The sequence below is a fragment of the Dipteris shenzhenensis genome, chromosome 12 (genome assembly GCF_047967505.1).
Source record: "Dipteris shenzhenensis isolate YYH24624 ecotype China chromosome 12, Dip_SZ_1.0, whole genome shotgun sequence".
Taxonomy (NCBI): domain Eukaryota; kingdom Viridiplantae; phylum Streptophyta; class Polypodiopsida; order Gleicheniales; family Dipteridaceae; genus Dipteris; species Dipteris shenzhenensis.
In genome coordinates, this window is record NC_141607.1 from 52,376,018 (window position 1) to 52,393,146 (window position 17,129).

Below are 17,129 nucleotides of genomic sequence, written 5' to 3' on the forward strand. Positions count from 1 at the left end.
ACCCTTATCCTTATCATAGCGAACACATCGTGCCTTAGTGCACTTGTAATCTTCCATCGTAGTCCTTCCACAAACACTCTCTTATTTCTTACATCCTAGTCCTTCTGATTAACTTGTATTCATCTTTCACTTTACGTCTTCCCTCACTTTCTATCACTCTTGAAGGAGGGGCAGCTCACTGTGCATCCCTCGCTATTGCTCCCTCACTCTCCTTCTCCCACTTTCCCTCTAAGACAATGACTACTTACTACCCGACTTCATTTATTGAACTCATATTCTGTCTTAGATCTCTTTTGTATGGACCAATGAAGGGAAAATCATTTGAGGAGGATATGTTACACACATGGCTGCTTGATTTGAACTCAGCAGAAGAGGTGAATATCCTTAGCTTTCTTTTTTGCTTCTTTTAATCACGTACTTCTTATGCAAACGAGTTAAATTTTCATACAAGATATGGCGGTGGCTAGAAGTTGTATTGAAAAAAATTGTGAGGATGAGGAAAGCCAAGAGAGAAAAGAAGAGTTGTTGTGAATGCTTACAAGTCGGCGGAAGATTCGAAACAAGTTGTGAGGAGAGTCTGTGAGGAGATTTGCGATGCTAGCCCTGGTTATGCATGGCCTGCAAGTTTAAAGTCTGCTTGTTTTCATGAAGCCAATGCCATAGTAGGCACTTTCGAGGACATATGCTCTCTCTAATGACTTAATAGTCAAGTGATGGAAATTTAATTCCATAGAAATTTAAAGTAACTGTGAAATTTAATTCCATAGACTTATGTGTTTTCTAAAGTAACTGTAAGAGACAAAGATGACATCTTCTAGGCTGAGCTAATGAAAGGTGTTTTTTAACACCATATGGCTTTGAGTTATATGATCTACTTCTTGTACAAATGTGTCATGCTTTTTTTTAAATGTACTATAGTTTTTTAAATGTACTCTAGTTTTTTCTCTAATTTGATTTTTTAAAATCTTACTTTTTGTCTCTTTTAACAACATGAAGTCCTCTTTTTTTAATGTACTCTAGTTTTAATAACATGTCACGTCAATTTTTCTAATTTGCTTTTTTAAAATCTTACTTTTTGGCTCAAAGTTTTGTTTTATAAGAGCCTCTTTTTTTGAAATGCTTTATCCAAAATTATCTCACAAAACGAATTTGGACAGTGCACTAGTCAAAAATTAATGAAATAGGTGTTAAAGTCAGAAACTGCCAATCTACTTTCATTTAATGAGTCTCCACATGATGAAGACTATGCTTTTTAGGCACTTTGTTTATCATCCCTTGGTCAAACTTTTGAGGTTCTCTGCCTGGAGTAGTACTCTAAAAAGAATATGTAAATCACCTCTGGTCACCATATGATGTAGACCATGTGATATGTGTTTTGACTATCCCATTTTTGTAAACCTCACACCCTTGGGAACCCTTGCTAGCATGAGATCCTAGCCATAGATTAAGCCTTGACCACCATGAGATGGCATGAGAAACTATGAGACTAGATGTATCCTTGACACTGCATGAGGCAATCCCTTGAGGGGGGTTTGTTGGGGTAAGTATGATCAAGGGCTTGCTCTATGGTGCATGTGTGCATCTAGGGGAGTCACATGTGTGTTTGTGTGTGTTGTAAAGGCACATCAAGTACTATGATGTGTCTAGTGTGTGACCTAAGTGATGATGTAAGACAAAGGAAATCCCACTGATGTAGGGATTGATTCCCACTGATGTAGGGGCTGATTGCCACTATGTAGGGAAGGTATTACCTTCTCCCCCTTTCTATAAGAGAGAGTCCTCTCTCTCACAATCATAACAGAGATCTACCATCTTTCTTTCATTGTGCTCTCACACCTCTTGCAAGATGCATCTATTCTATCCTACGGGATCCTACAATATGCTTATGCTTATGCATGAGCATATGAGCATATGCTCATGCATAAGCATAAGCATAGGCATAGGCATATGCTTATGAAAAGAAGATAAGGAATTCTAGGGGAAAAGAGAAGAGAGGAAGAGGGAAAGAGAGCAGAAGCATAAGAGAAGGAAAAGCATAAGCATAAGCATAAGAGAAGGAAAGAGGAAAAGAGGGGAAGAAGAGGGAATAAGAGAAGAGAGGGAAAGAGAGGGCTCCTACACCCATCATTGCAGCTAGTGCTTAAGGCATTAGTTGCAGGCCAATGCAAATAACGGAAACAACAAAAGGGAAAGGGATGAAGCACTTTCTTACCTAGAAAATTCCCGCTCAGTGTTTCGTGGACTAGCCGTACAAAAAAGAGAAAACATACCATTTTTTCAGATAACTAGTTAGAGGAAGGAGGAGTTTGGAGAAACAACTTTTCAAAGGGATTGGATTCAGGAGGCAAGCATAAGCCTACAAACAAGGAGAAAGCATAAGCCTACAAACAAGGATAAAGGGGAGGAAGATAAATACCAAAAAGAGAAAAGATGAGTCTTCTTTCTTTCACAAAATCTCGTTTTTTGTCCTTAACCTCTAAAAATCAAGCATGAAAATTAGCACATAGGCTTAGCAATACAAGGAGAAACATGCCTCAATACTCACAAAACAAAATCTCACAAAAAATGAACCTACATTTCTTAAAGAGACACACCTTCTTGAAAAACTTCCTTTCACACAAGCAGAGAGGGAGAAGGATGGAGAGGGAGCACAAGTGTTGGGAGAGGGGCTGGGTAGGGGTGAGGAGTGTGGGGAATAGAGAGGAGGAAAGCGAGGTCATCGAATATAAGGTAGGAGGAGATATTTTTTTTTTCTCACAATAGAGATGTGAAAAACGGCATCACACGGGGTTTCAGGTTTTAGCTCCTCAGCATCGCTATATAGCGATGTTGGTCAGTTGCTATATAGCGACGTTTATATCCTAAAAGCATCACTATATAGCAATAGAATAGGACAAAGCGTCGCTACATAGCGATGGCTTAAGACACTTATTGTTAGAAGAGAGGAAAGGAAATCATGGGTGGCCATTTTTTGGATCTTAATAGATTTCCTTGTAGCTCATGTTGTGATTTTGGAGGTGTGTAGATGGAAGGGATGAGTGGAAGCTCATCAAATGATGCACCAATGCTCGAGAGCGCAGAGTGGCTTACGGAGAGATTGTATTGTTATTGCACTCACTACAAGCAAGAAGTACAATATCGACATCGTATTGTCATGTGCCACTTGCAGATGTATGGGGAGGAGCTCGAACCAGTACCCACCATTGTTGTTGCATGTGGTGATGGATCATCGGTAAGTCAATGCTATTTGAGTTCGTGATTAATATTGCGTACCATTATGACACAAAACCTTGAGACAAGATCTTAATATATTTACACGAAATCTTGAGATAGGATGAGGAGGGTGGTGAGGGTGCGCATATGTCTTCACACTTTGAGCAAGACTATAGTCTCCCGGATGTGCCAGATGATGATGAGGGTATGGTGGACATGATGGATTCTATTTTTAGGGGCACTACATCACATGTACACATGATGTCTGAGTCTGAGGTCAATATGTGAGAGTTGCAATCAACATAGTTGTACGAGGGTGCTAAGATGTCTAAAATACGGGCTTGTCTCTCAATCTTGAATCTATAAGCAAAGTATAGGTGGTCAGATACAAGTGTCTCGGCCTTAATGAGGTCGCTCTAGAAGATGTTGCCTGCACCAAATGCCATGCCTATGTTAAGAGATGAAGTGAAGAGGATGCTAACAACGGTGGGTATGGATTATGATACCATCCATGCTTGCCGTAATGACTATATTCTCTTTCGTCTCATGAGAATGGAGATTTGGCTAGTTGTCCGAAGTGTGGGGAACAATGATATAGAGATGACTTGCAGGGTGAGCAGATAATGATAAAGGTCTTAAGACACTTTCTCATCATTGCAAGAATACACCACATGTTCCGATGCAAATCCATATAGCAGAGTTGATGACTTGGCATTCATCTCATCGGTCCACTAATGACACATTGAGGATTCCCGCAGATTGTGCAGCTTGGAAGCACATAGACAATCAGTGGCCAGACTTTGCGAGGGAGCCATGCAACTTACATCTTGGGCTCACCATGGATGGCGTGAATCCTTTTGGGTTACGCTCAACATCTTAGTCGACATGGTTCATAGTCTTGGTGAATTACAATATCCCACCATGGCTAACAATAAAGAAGGGACACCTCATGCTTGCACTACTTGTGCCAAGGAAGTACAAGGCCAAAAATATGGACCGCGTGTACATGGCACCTTTGATAGAGGAGTTACAGATCTTATGGAGAGGAGTGTGGTTCTTTGATATTTCTAGAGCTCCTAGACATACCAATGATATTTTGGTCAGGGGTATCTTGATGTGGACCATGCATGACTACCTAGGATATGGAGAGTGCATAGGTACGTGGTTGTGTCTTTACATGAATAATATAGGATTATGCTTTTATGACTCTCTTTCGTGCACATGTCTTATACTAACACATTCATGCACGCATGCAAGACTTGTTACAAGTGGGTACTATGCTTGTCCTGTTTGTGGATTGGGTTTGAAACTTCTTGCACGATACTCCAAACATATGAGGAAAAATGTTTATGAAAGTCATGCTCGATACCTTCCGCTAGACCATCTCGTGCGTGGAGGTCAGCTTGATCCACCACCACCATATTTGAAGGCAAGTGACTGGATTCATGCTTGGAGGGCGAATGGAGAGGAACCTCCTCGTGGTATGAAGAGGCTATCCATCTTTCATGAGCTTCCTTATTGGGTTCAGTTACAAATCAATCATCTCTTGGATCCCATGCATATCTTCAAGAATGTGGGGGCTACTATTTGGGCACACTTGGTTGGTTCCAAAGGCTCGAGAGGAGTGCGAGAAGACTTGCGTGCTATGAATAGGATGTCTCGTTTGTGGCCCCAAGTGCATGCTTCGGGAAAAGTTGTCCTCCCGAAAGCAACATGGATCCTCTCCAAGAGAGAGGAGGCAGCGGTCAAGGCAGACATTGCCTCTTTTCGAACACCCACAGGGTACATGCATTTCTTGAAAGGAGCATTTTCAAAGGACAATAAGCTTAGTGGGCTCAAGTCCCATGATTGGCACAAGGTCTTATAGGTATTCTAAGCTGTAGGATTAGTGTATCGATAATTGTGATGCATTAGTGTAATTATAATTATGTTATATTATTGACATGACTTCTTTGTTGCTTTGATAGTTCATCCTCCCAATTATAGTAAAAGGGTGCTTACAAAAAAATGTTAGAAATGCTATATTCAAGATCAGTGGTATTGTGAGGTATGCTTACTATCAAATCGCATTGATTGCATTTTCTTCAATTTAAGTTGAATAATCTGTAGGCTGATTATGAATATATCTTACATGGGCATGTGAAATAGGTGGATATCTCAAAAAGAGATCTCCATATCGAGCATCGAGAACACTAGGATGGACTCCATCGAAGCCCTATGCTTGCTTGAGAAGCACTTTCCCTCGAGCATTATGACAACTCAAGTGCACTTGCTTGTGCACATAGTTGATGAGGTGGCCATTGCAGGTACTGTTCATAGTCGGTGGATGTTTTTTCTCGAGCGGTTTATGAAAATTTTGAAGGGATTTGTAAGGCAAAGAGCAAGACCAGAAGCAATCATGACAAAGGGATGGCTTGTGCAAGAGTCATTAGTATATATCACAGAGTTTCTCACATCCATGGATCCCGATATGCCGCAGGCTTGGCATAACAAGGATGATGATCGCATCATTGGCGAGGTTCCCCAAGGAAAAGGGATGGAAAGAAAGATGAGCGAAGAAAAAATGGAGAATTTCAATAAGTTTTGTATCCTCAATAGCAAGGAGATGCAAAAGTGGATTGCGAGATATGAATGGCCAAAGCAGAAGGAAAATTTACAAGAAAGAGATTCATAGTAATTTACAGGCGATCGCAACCATATCCACGAGATCTCGCCCTTCTCCCCACTCACATGTCACTTGATTGGCTACAACTGGCTCTATGTAAAGCTGAACGCGATGGAGAGACAATAAACGAGCGTGAGCGAGAGTTATCATCTGGATGTATGATACATGTAAGTTTCTTACCTCTTGACGTAATTAAGTAATTATTTGTGGCAATATACACTATAAAATAGATGCATCTTCATTGTTTTAATGATGCTCTTTTGCAATACAAAAAGTACAGTGCATTATGGTCATATAGATGACATTTTCGCATGGAACGCATCGATTCAAAGAGAGTCATGTATGATTGTGGAGTCATGGCTAACTTCACACAAGATAGCTGAGAAAGTGCTTCAGATACCAATCTTCTCTCCTTGCAGTTGGATTATTGTGGGACCATACGCGAAATCTATGAAGTTGATTTTAGACGATTTAGTATTTTTATTTTTTATGTAAAATGGTTTAGAACTATTTACAATGGTCCCCATGCGACAGTGAGAAAAGACAATAGTGGTTTCTTTGCAATAGACTCCACCAAACTTTTGACTGATGAAAGTGATACTTTTGTTCTTCCTGAGCATTGTGAGCAGGTGCATACTAATGATTTAATTAATCGAAGCTTTCATTTTCAAAGATCCATTGATACATGTACTTAAGCATAATTACATATATATAATTGATAGCATTTGGCACCCATCTTCAATATAGGTGGTTTTTCATCCGGGTCATTCTGATCCAAGATGGTGGTACGCGATCCAAGTTGCACCACGAAGTAAGAAATTTTTTGAAGATAGAGATGTGGATATGGAGATGCCACTACCAATGCCGGATCGAATTGATCCAGATGGATCTAGCGAAGAAGATGAAGATCACAATATGAGCCAAGATAAAGATGCGCATAATGACATCGTACAGGACGAAGATGGAGATCATGATATTAAGGAAGAAGATAACGATCATCAAGAATCACCACACTTTATTTAAGAAGATGATCAAGTCTTAGGTGAATGTATGATGATGATATAGGAGATCAACTCGGTATAGAGTTAGAGATAGACTTGTTTGGCGCATTAGACTTGATGAAGCCGTTGATGTAAATGCTCTTCATTGATTTTTTTCATCTCAAACTTGGACATGAATATATGATCTTCAAACTTGATGTACATGCTCTTGTACTTTTATTCCCTCAAAGGATCAAACATGTATCAAAAGGAAGAAAAAATTGTCATTGGGAAAAAATATCTTTAAAGGTTGGTATGCAAAAAAACACTCTCTGTAAAATGTCGTTATAGGAAACTATCTCAGTGTCACTATATAACAACCATTCACAAGTCTAGTAAGTGTCACTATATAGAGACTATCTTTCAATGTCTCTATATAGTGACACTTGTCTGAAGTCGCTATATAGTGACACTTAACTAATCTCGCTTTGATTACCAATGATTAGCACCCCATGCACGCTAAACGTCGATGCTTAAGCATCGGAATAGGGCCCATGCATAGTAGTGTAATAATCATTCCTAGGGGAGAATTGGGGTCTCCAAAGGGCCCCCAATTAGTGTTTCCTAATTTCAAGGTGTTAGTGTGGGATTTGAGGTGTACCAATGGGAGTGCTCCTTTTTGTAGGACAATGCCATGTTGAGGTTGACAAAAGCATTTAAGGGTGGGGAGACCTCTAACCTAGAGTTTGGATCCATGGTATTTACTCCTAGCCCTTGATCTAATCTCTAATCCAAGGGATACATTCAAATTTTACATAGAGCACTCCCAGCCACCATTAGATCAAGGGGTAGATCTAAGAGATACCATCAAAGGATTAGAGGGATCAAATATAAGCCCTCGATTAAGCAATAGATTCAATGGAGGAGATTAAATAAGGAAGAGCCACAATATTAGCCATTGATTTGTAGGAGATCTAAGGGAGGACATTAAAGCAAAAGGCACCTTAATTGTAGCCATTGATTTGAAAGAGATCCAAGGGAGGAAATACACCAAAAAGGTGCCTAAATCCGAGCCATCCATTTGATTTGGAGGAGATCCAAGGGCAGAGATGCACCAAAAAGGCACTTCAATCCGGGCCATTGATTATGTGCTTCAATCCTCGCCATCCATTCAAGCAAATGCATCTTTACCCTCCAAAATGCGCCTCAATCTCCACGCTTCATTGTCTAATCCATCTCCACCATAGATCTAGCCAAGATCCAATGGTCCACAACTAAAGGCACCTTCTCCCTCTTAAATACCGCCCCTAAAGTTAAATTTTTCCAGTTTGGAGGCCACCAAAGGTGACTCCCTTTAGCTGCCTACCATTTTGAGCCTTTGATCCATCCAAAGGCTAAGGTTTCCTAAATTCAAAATAAAGGTTCCCATGTCAGTTTAGTTTATGCTAGGGGGTAGTTAGTCCATGGGTTACCATAGTAATCTATTTCTTAATCCATTCCTTATGAGGCCCTTTTGAGACCCCATTTCTTCCCTAATGAGGTGGTGGCATACGATACCTATTATGCCATGTTCAAAAGTGATGTATAGTACATTTACTAATATGGAGCATATGGAGGATGATCATGGCCATGGAGGTGATAATGACCATGATACGAGAGAGGAGAATGATCATGAGATAGGCGATATAGATATTCAGCCCATTACCCATGGGCCATGAGGATGAGCCTGCCATTGGTGTCGATGCTAATATCGATGAGCACAGTAGCACAAGTAGTACGTAGTGGGCTGAATGTATTTCTAGATCTTCACAGTGGTTTGAATATTGAAGTAGATAGTTTGGCAAGGGTTAATCTCATTAGGGATGAGATCAAACCATAGCCGATCGTTGTTATATCATCCAAATTTCTTACATATTGGCAAAACTATTTTATAGATTGTCTCATTCTTCTCACCTCACTTAATTTTTGTATATGTGCATTTGGCAAAAAGTATATTATCGTGTGTGACACGTGCATGGCATTAATATTTTGTGACACGTGCATGGCATTAATATTTTTATTAAATTATGTACTTTGGTAATCATGGGCAATTTTTGGCACGTAGTGATGCACATTTATTAGCCTCATGCAGTATAATTTCAAACTCTGTTAATGCGCATTTATAAACATGTATATTTTATAGTGTAGATGTGCTATTAAACGCATCTATAACCACGATAATAGATGCATTAATAACTATGCTAATAGACACGTTTGTATTTTCATTAAGTTTATCAGCGCTTATAGACACGTTTGCTATTTTGCACGTCTATCGAGTGCGTTTATGGATGCGTTGTTCTATTGTGTTTTTACATATCATCTATAAGTGCACCTATTATTGTTGTTACAAGCGTGCACTGCTAGGCGGTCAACTGTTTTTTTAATTTTCCATAGAACATATATAAGCATGTCTATTAGCTCATCCCATTGTTATCTCGGGGGGTTCACTCATCATATGTAACCCTGTCACGTGAGTTTAACAGAAGGATATATTTTATTTCTAAAATTTACATAAATAAATATACATAAGGGACTATTTAAAATAGTTTTGGAAAAAATTTACAGATTTGTATAGAAAAGGGGTATATTTTATTAATGAAAATTTTACATATAAGGGATTTTAAAAATAGTCCTTGAACGCACGTGATATAGAGGGTTTATACATAGTGACCCCCCCGAGATTGTTATATAGATCTATGTGCATTTAATGTGGGTCTGTGGATGCGCTAATAGACATGCCCATTACTTTTTATTTTAATTTAAAAAATGCGTCTATGGTCCCTTTTCTCTGTTGTGATTGGGTTCAAGTTAATAAGAGTCTAGAGAGGCAATACTCTAAAGGTTTTTTCTTAATTAGAGAGGCCATACTCTCAAGTTTTTTTCTTATGATCAATTTACTTTTCTTTACAACAAACAATGAAAAGGAAAATAAGGAATCAACAATTGGGTGGTTCTCAAAAGTTGCTCAAGTGCTTATATTCTTGTGCGAAGCATGGGTTTCATCCTAAGATAGGCCTTTTGAGTATGCATAGGGAAATATGTACGCATTAATATATGTATAGGTATATGCTTTAACAAGAGTCCACATGTCCACTTGGGCACTACCTCCTACTAAAGCAAAAGCTTTTGGATGCAAAAGAGAAAAGCAATAATTTTTTGAAGGAAGCAGTTTAATAAAGGCATTTTTTGTAAGATGATCTGCATAAATGGCAATTTGGACACATAACTTAGTTGATTTTGTTGAAATTCCACTTGGAAATTAAAAAAAGAGTTTCAATCTTCTACTATTGCGCTCCCTCTAAGGAGTAGGTGCTAATAACAATGCTAATAAAGAAATGTGTTAGATTTGTTCTCTTAAAAAAAAAAAATTTTTAAACCCTTAAGGAAACACGGTGGGGATCCCACTATGGCCCTGCCTTTTGGAGTGTCATTATAAGTCCAAGTGTAGGTAGCTCGATAAATATTTCGAATGACTTGTGACACGAAAGATACATGTAAATTGGAAGGAAAGGAAAATAGAAAAAGCAAGTGAAGGTGAAGGAATATCAGGAAAGGTGCGCAGAGAAAAGAGGTGAAAAGGTGTATGTGTGTGTGGTAGATGTGCCATTCAATAAAAGTGGGGACATGCCTATTTTGGAAAGAGTAATATAAATGTGGTGTCATACAAGAGATAAAGAGAGTCTCCATTTTTAGAGAGAAATACCTAACAAAAGACAAAAGCTTTGGGATAAAAGACAAAAACATTTAGGACCTCCACAAGCAAACCAAAACCTTAAACCTTACACACATTAGAAGCCCATTAGAAGCCTTAAACTTGCTACTAATACTAACCATAATTTGCAAGGTCAAATTGACCAAATGAACTAACTTCAAAACTATGGCCCTTGATTAGCAACTCACTAATCATCATCCCTTAGGACCCTTGCAGGGCCAAAAACGGCTAGGTGATCGGAGGTTCTCCACACTGTATGTGAGCTCCATTCAACACATAGAAAACCTCTGATCGGTTAGCCTTAGCAGGACTAAAAGCCTAAAAGTACTAAGTTTTCTTTTTAGGATTGCCCTTTCGATTCAAACCGGAACGGGCATACCATTGAGGCAACTTGGTCGGCCATGCATCTTGCAGAGGTAATTGTAGCAGGAAGGGAGGTTGCTAATGAGCTCCTTCTGTTGCTCCTGCACCTTTTGGAAGACGACATCAGCGGTCGAAACAGACTCGGGCATGTGCTGCAGGCGAGCCAACGGCGAGTCAGGTAGCAAGCCCAGCCCAGTAAACAGGCAGTAGTAACTGTTGTTGGTCCAGAAGTTGCGAAACTTTTGCTCGCAATTGTAATCAAAAGCGTGCTCAGCGCTGGTGGTGGGAGCGTTGATGGCCAGCCCAGCTTGATAGGCATCTATCTTGGCTGCCATGCTTTCTCGAAGAGCCAGCTTTTTGCTCGCCTGCCAGAATGGGGTGTCCACACGAGGTGAGAGGCAGAAGTGCGCCTGGAGGAAGTCACGAGAATCGTCAAACATGTATTCGATCTCGGAGTTGAAGCGTGCCACCAAGCCCGGTTGGAAGTATTTATCGGGAAAGTGTTGCACCAACTGGTAGAGCGCGGAAGAGATGAAGTAAACGCCTGTGCTCTCTAGCGGCTCTAGGAAGCAGGAAGCAGGGCCGATGGAGATGCAGTTGCGTACCCAGGCATGGCGGTTGCGACCTACGCGGAATTTGATCTCATTGAGTGCGGCAGTGTCGGGATCCAGGCCCCAGAGACGGCAGAAGTCGATGGTGGCCTGGTCGGAACTGCAGAATTGAGATGAGTAGACGTAGCCTGTTCCAAATCGGCCCAGCGCCGTGGGGATCTTCCAGGTCCAGCCCGACTTCATGGCTATGGCGGAGGTGTATGGCTCTACTCCGTGCTTAGCGACGTCATAAGGGACGGCACTCGCCACCGCGCTGTTGCACAGCAGTTGGTTGCTCATGTCCAGGAACGGCTCCTTGATGACGTTGTTGATGAGCAGTCCGCGGAACCCGGAGCAGTCCAGGAAGAGGTCTCCACGGAGCACCCGGCCTGAAGCCGTGTGCAGCGCCTGGATGTGGCCATCGCCGGGCCTGAGTTCAGCACGATCCATCCGGTCTTGGATGTGGCATACTCCGAGCTTGCTAGTGGCGTGTCTCCGGAGGTAATCGACAAACAGATGTTCATCGAAATGCCAGGCGTAGGCGGCCGTGGAGCGGGTGCCGTCCATCCGGCGAGGCGCCTTGTTCGCGTCCATTGCAGGGGGCTCTTGGTAGCAAGCGTAATCGAAGGGCACGTTCATCTGACCCGCCTGCTGCTTCTCGACCCAGTAGGTGGAGAGGGGCAGCTGGTCGTGGCGGGGAAGATCACCGAAACTGTGATAGAATTTGTCGAGGCGACCGTCGTCCCGCATGCGTGCTTTAGTAGATTCTGCTCCAGGAGTGCGCCAGTTGATAAATTTGACTGCCATTTTGTAGCTGGCATCGCACTCGACCATCCACTCGTCCTCGGGGATGCCAAGGAAGTCGAAGAAGGCAGACTGCAAGTTGGGGAGCGAGGCCTCTCCGACTCCTACCAGGGGGACGTCGCCCGCCTCATCGAGAACGGTGATATTAACGCTACCTTCTAACGCCTTGCCCAAGTAGGCCGCGGCCATCCACGCAGCAGTGCCGCCTCCCAGGATCACTATCTCCTTCACGCGCTTGTCGTCGTCGTCGACGTCAATTTTGGCATCGTCCCCACGAACTGAAGCTCGAGGCAGCCGGGAGCTTGCTAGTGCAGGCGACGGCGCTGAACCAGCGACCACCATCTTGTGAAATGGCTTCGCGGTCGATTGCAAGCTTGCCAAACTACTGATAGACTCTTTGCATCCAGCTCCCGAAGGATTTTGAATTCTGCTTGTGCGACTCAGAGCACCGACCCTAGCGCAGGCTGAGAAGCGGGCTGTATTGGCGTTAGCTTGCATAGCCACCATGTCTCCCGAAGTGGGTGCGACTGCCATGGATAGTAATTCGGGTGCTCTAAGGTATCACAGAACACTACAACTACAATAGCGAGCAAAAGGCAGTCATGAAAGAGAAGTGGTTTCACTTGGACTATTTGAAAGGCGAGGTTCAATCGTCCAACATGAAGTGACAATGCGTCACTCGTCATACGCCTACAGGACGCATGATGCTTTTCGACGGTCAGGCTGTGCGAGGAATTCCAGTGCTTGAAGTTTGAAAGTAGCCTTCTCGCGAGGAAATCCTTAATCACGGTCAAGCTGTGCGCGGAAATCATGTGCATGAAGATTGAAAATAGCGTTCTCCCAACATGTGCTAGAAGAGACCCTTTGCTGTTTGAAAACATAGTCGGGCCTGATTCGTTTGGATAGGACCATCAATTTTCAAACATGGGGCACATATTTAAACAGTCAAGGGTCCAAGGGAAACGTGGAACGACTAAAATCCAAGGTATCGGTGTTTCAATTCTGGCCACATGCACCCCGGCTGAAATTCTATCCACTGGAGGGTTAATAGATGGTGAACGGAGGAGTTGATGAAGTGCAATAGTGGCTCTAACTCCACCTAGCAAGGAATGGCGATGTGAAGGGTGAATGGCGATGCCCAAAACCCCTCCTCTCTTTGTCCTCCGAACCTCCATTCTCCGATGGAAGGTCCTTTCAACATGCTCTTGCATCAAATAGTATGTCCAATATCTTTCACATTTGGGTAGGTGTCACCTCCTCTTCCTCTCTGCTCTGAAAGTAAAATCTGCCTACATCATTGATGTGCCCTGCAGAGCTCCCTCTGTTGAATCTACACCAAATGCATGGGGCCAGACTGCTCAAAATCTGATCACGTCTACAAACGGACGCAGCACTGTGTTTTACACATCCAATATTGGCCGTTTTGAGGCCTCAATGTGGCCGTGCACTTACTCCTCTACTTTTTAAAGTTAGACGTTCCAATGGTCCAACATGAACACAGTGATAAAACGTTTCCTAGCCAATTTAAAAAAAAAGGCTCAGATTTTATTGTTAAGAAATCAAAGGCTACTACTGAAAATTTCCCTTAATTTTAGGCTTCGTCAAATTTCTTTGGAATTTGACATTTTATGCTTTTTTCAATCGATTTTGAAAGCAAGCACGATTATTCTTCATGTATTTATATGTTCATCCCTTTCTTTTCAATTGTATCAATAATCAAAGTAAACAAACCCATGGCCCATGATCAAGTGCTCCAACTTTCCACCTTCGCTTACGAAAAAATACGCAGTCTATCTTTATCTTTCCCTTTTACTAAAACTCTTGAACTCAATAGACAAGCATAAATTTAAATTAAGAAAGAAGTTACACACTTGGTTCAACTCGAGCAAATGTTTTAATGTAACAAGACAAATATTAGAATTAAAAAACAATAAACTAATTCCTTAAAACATCAAGAATCCTTTCTCTTTTTAAAAAAAAGTAATCTTGAAGCTACTAAGAAAAAATATGAAGATTTAAACTTATGAATATGAGAAAAAACATTTACCATCAAGGCCAACTTTTTTGAGACATAAATTTAAGAGTGTATCAGCCTAGAATTGTGTTTTTAAAACTGATCATGTTCAAAAGAAAGTCTCAAACCTAGACCTGTATGAGTGTGTGTGTGTGTATTGTGTGTGTGTGTGTGTGTGTGTGTGTGTGTGTGTGTGACAATATGTGGTTGGGCAACATCATAACTCAATGTCCACAACCAGCAAATTCTTTGCTCTGGTAGGTGAGTTTCTTCACATTCCATCTCTTGAACCATTTTCAAGTGCCTTGTCAAACTAGAATAGAGTATGTTGCTTTTGTTGGTCTTTTGTACTTTGGAACTGGTGCTCCAAGTGCAATGGCGTGGCAGATTCTCCATTCCCTTAACCTTACTACACAAATTTACATACACCCTCATAATGAAATTGAAATTGAGGGAATCTTTGGAAAATCACTACAATCTAAATACGCGGAATCTATGTGCTTCATATATTAATGGATATCATCTATTCTCTTCTATCTAGTATATATTCTCTGACTATTAGTATATGTACTATGTTAGGCAATATATGTTCTATGCTTATTAGCATGTGTCTTGAGTTAGGTAGCATATGTTCTCTACTAGTTTTGCATTTATTCTCTACTATGTAGAATATATTATCTACCTACTAGCATATGTCCTATGTTCTATGCTAGCTAGCATATGTTCTATGCATGTTAGCACATGTTCTATGCATGTTAGCATTTGTTCTGTGCTAGTTAGCATATGTTTTGTGCCAGTTGCATATGTTCTGGTCTAGCTAGCTTCTAGAGCATATGTTATTCTATGCAGGTTAGCATATGTTATTTGCTAGTTAGCATATGCTCCATGCTAGTTAGCATATTCTCAATGCTAGTCAACTTTCAGAGTATATATTATTCTATGCTTGTTAGCATAGGTTCTCTATCAGTTAGCATACATTCTCTATTAGCACTGTATAGTAATGCAAATCCTTGATCACCTGCGTCTAATGGTGCATCTATATAACAGACAGACGTGCGTATAGATGCGCATATAGACCCGTAAATAGATGCTCCGTTAGAAAATTTTAAAAATAGATAGATGCATCGTTAAACGCGTGTATAGACGCATTTATAAACGGTCTTATAGACGCTTTTATAAACATGCAAATAGATGCTCCTCGAACAAACAGACGGTTTGATAGACACGCTATTTTTTAAATTTACAGAATGTAGTGTATGTTGTGTATGCTATGTAGTTACAGGAATCCCATTTCCACATTGTGTAATTCAATTCTTACAGCCAACTGCATTTTAATTAGCACTCTTGCAAGCACGTCTATAGCCAACAATTACAATTCCAAATAAAACATTAAGAAAAATTACCATGAAAAGAGAGGGAAAGAGAGGATAAAAGAGAGAAGGAAGGAGGCAAATATAGGAAAAGAGAGAAGAAAAGAGAGGCAAATTCTTTTCTTGAAAGTGGAAGTGGAAAGGGAAAGGGAAAGGGAAGAGGAAAGAGAAAGAAAAGGAAAGGGAAGGGAAGAGAAGAGAAGGGAAGGGAAGGGAAGAGAAGGGAAGGGAAGGGAAGGGTCTAAAACTGTCGGAGCGCATCTGTAGACGCGTCTGAGAAGCGCGTCTATTTTCATGTATAACAGTGCATCTATAGATGCGGCTATCTGTTTCTAAAAACAGAGTAGACACGTCTATAGATGCGCCTATAGATGCGGTTTTAGATGCGCTCTGAGACGCGTCCATAGACGCGCTCCGATAGATGGACTATTCTAAAAAGTTTGAAAAGGACATGTACCCGATACAAAAGCATAACACTGATACCAAAATCATTCGTTTCTTGGATACGACAAAGGACGAATCCAAAGAGAGCAACTTTCAAAGAAGATCAACCGTAAAGAGACTTACCTTGGATAGAGGTATGGAAGCTTCTTGTCCTTCTTCAAAGTTGCTTCTCTTCCTTGTTCACCCTCTTCTCCTGTGTGCTTGGAGATGATTGTGTAAGCCTGGAAGTAAGTGTGGGTGCCTAGAGATAAGTGTCGGACTGTGGATCTGTTAACAGTAAAGCAAGCGCACTAAAATTAGATTTGAAAACCGCGTCTATAAGCGTGTCTAATGGCGCATCTATACACGCGTCTAAATACATGTGTAATTTCACATCCCTCAGCACGAGACTTCAACTGCAAAGCAGTCTTGATGTGGACGATGCATGACTTCCCAGGCTATGGCGAGTGTTCAGGTAAGCATTGCACTTTTAATTATGAGTAGGCAACTGATGTGGCACCTTGAACCCACCTTCAACTCTTAATTGCATCTATTCTTCAGGTCTCACTACATCGGGTTACCATGCATGTCCTATTTGTGGTCCTTCGCTAGTTGCCTCACGGGCAGACGCATTGAATAAGATCATCTATGAGAATTACCATCGATTTCTCCCACCTAATCATCCTAGATATGTTGCCCCTTGGAATGAAGTCCTCCCACAATCACTCACTACGGGAGATAGGATGAGAATTTGGGATGGTTCCACGACTCCACCACTTGGCATGAGTCGGTAAGGGTTTGTAACTATTGTGTGCTATATTGGCTGGAAATAAAGATTGCCCACTAGCACCAGCTTTTGTTTAGATACTCCATCTTTTATCGTTTACCATATTGGTCCCACCTCAAGATCAATCACCTGCTTGATCCCATGCATATCTTCAAGAATGTGGCATCTA

General features: G+C 41.3%; 1 pseudogene across 1 annotated transcript; it reads right to left on the reverse strand.

Annotated features, from left to right (window-relative positions):
* Positions 1-10,083: 10,083 nt before the first annotated feature.
* LOC147896377 (uncharacterized) lies at positions 10,084-12,967 on the reverse strand (annotated as a pseudogene). The gene is made up of 2 exons (XR_015541902.1): positions 10,863-12,967; positions 10,084-10,189 (listed from the first exon to the last, which is right to left on the reverse strand). The product of XR_015541902.1 is annotated as an uncharacterized LOC147896377 (transcript).
* Positions 12,968-17,129: the final 4,162 nt, after the last annotated feature.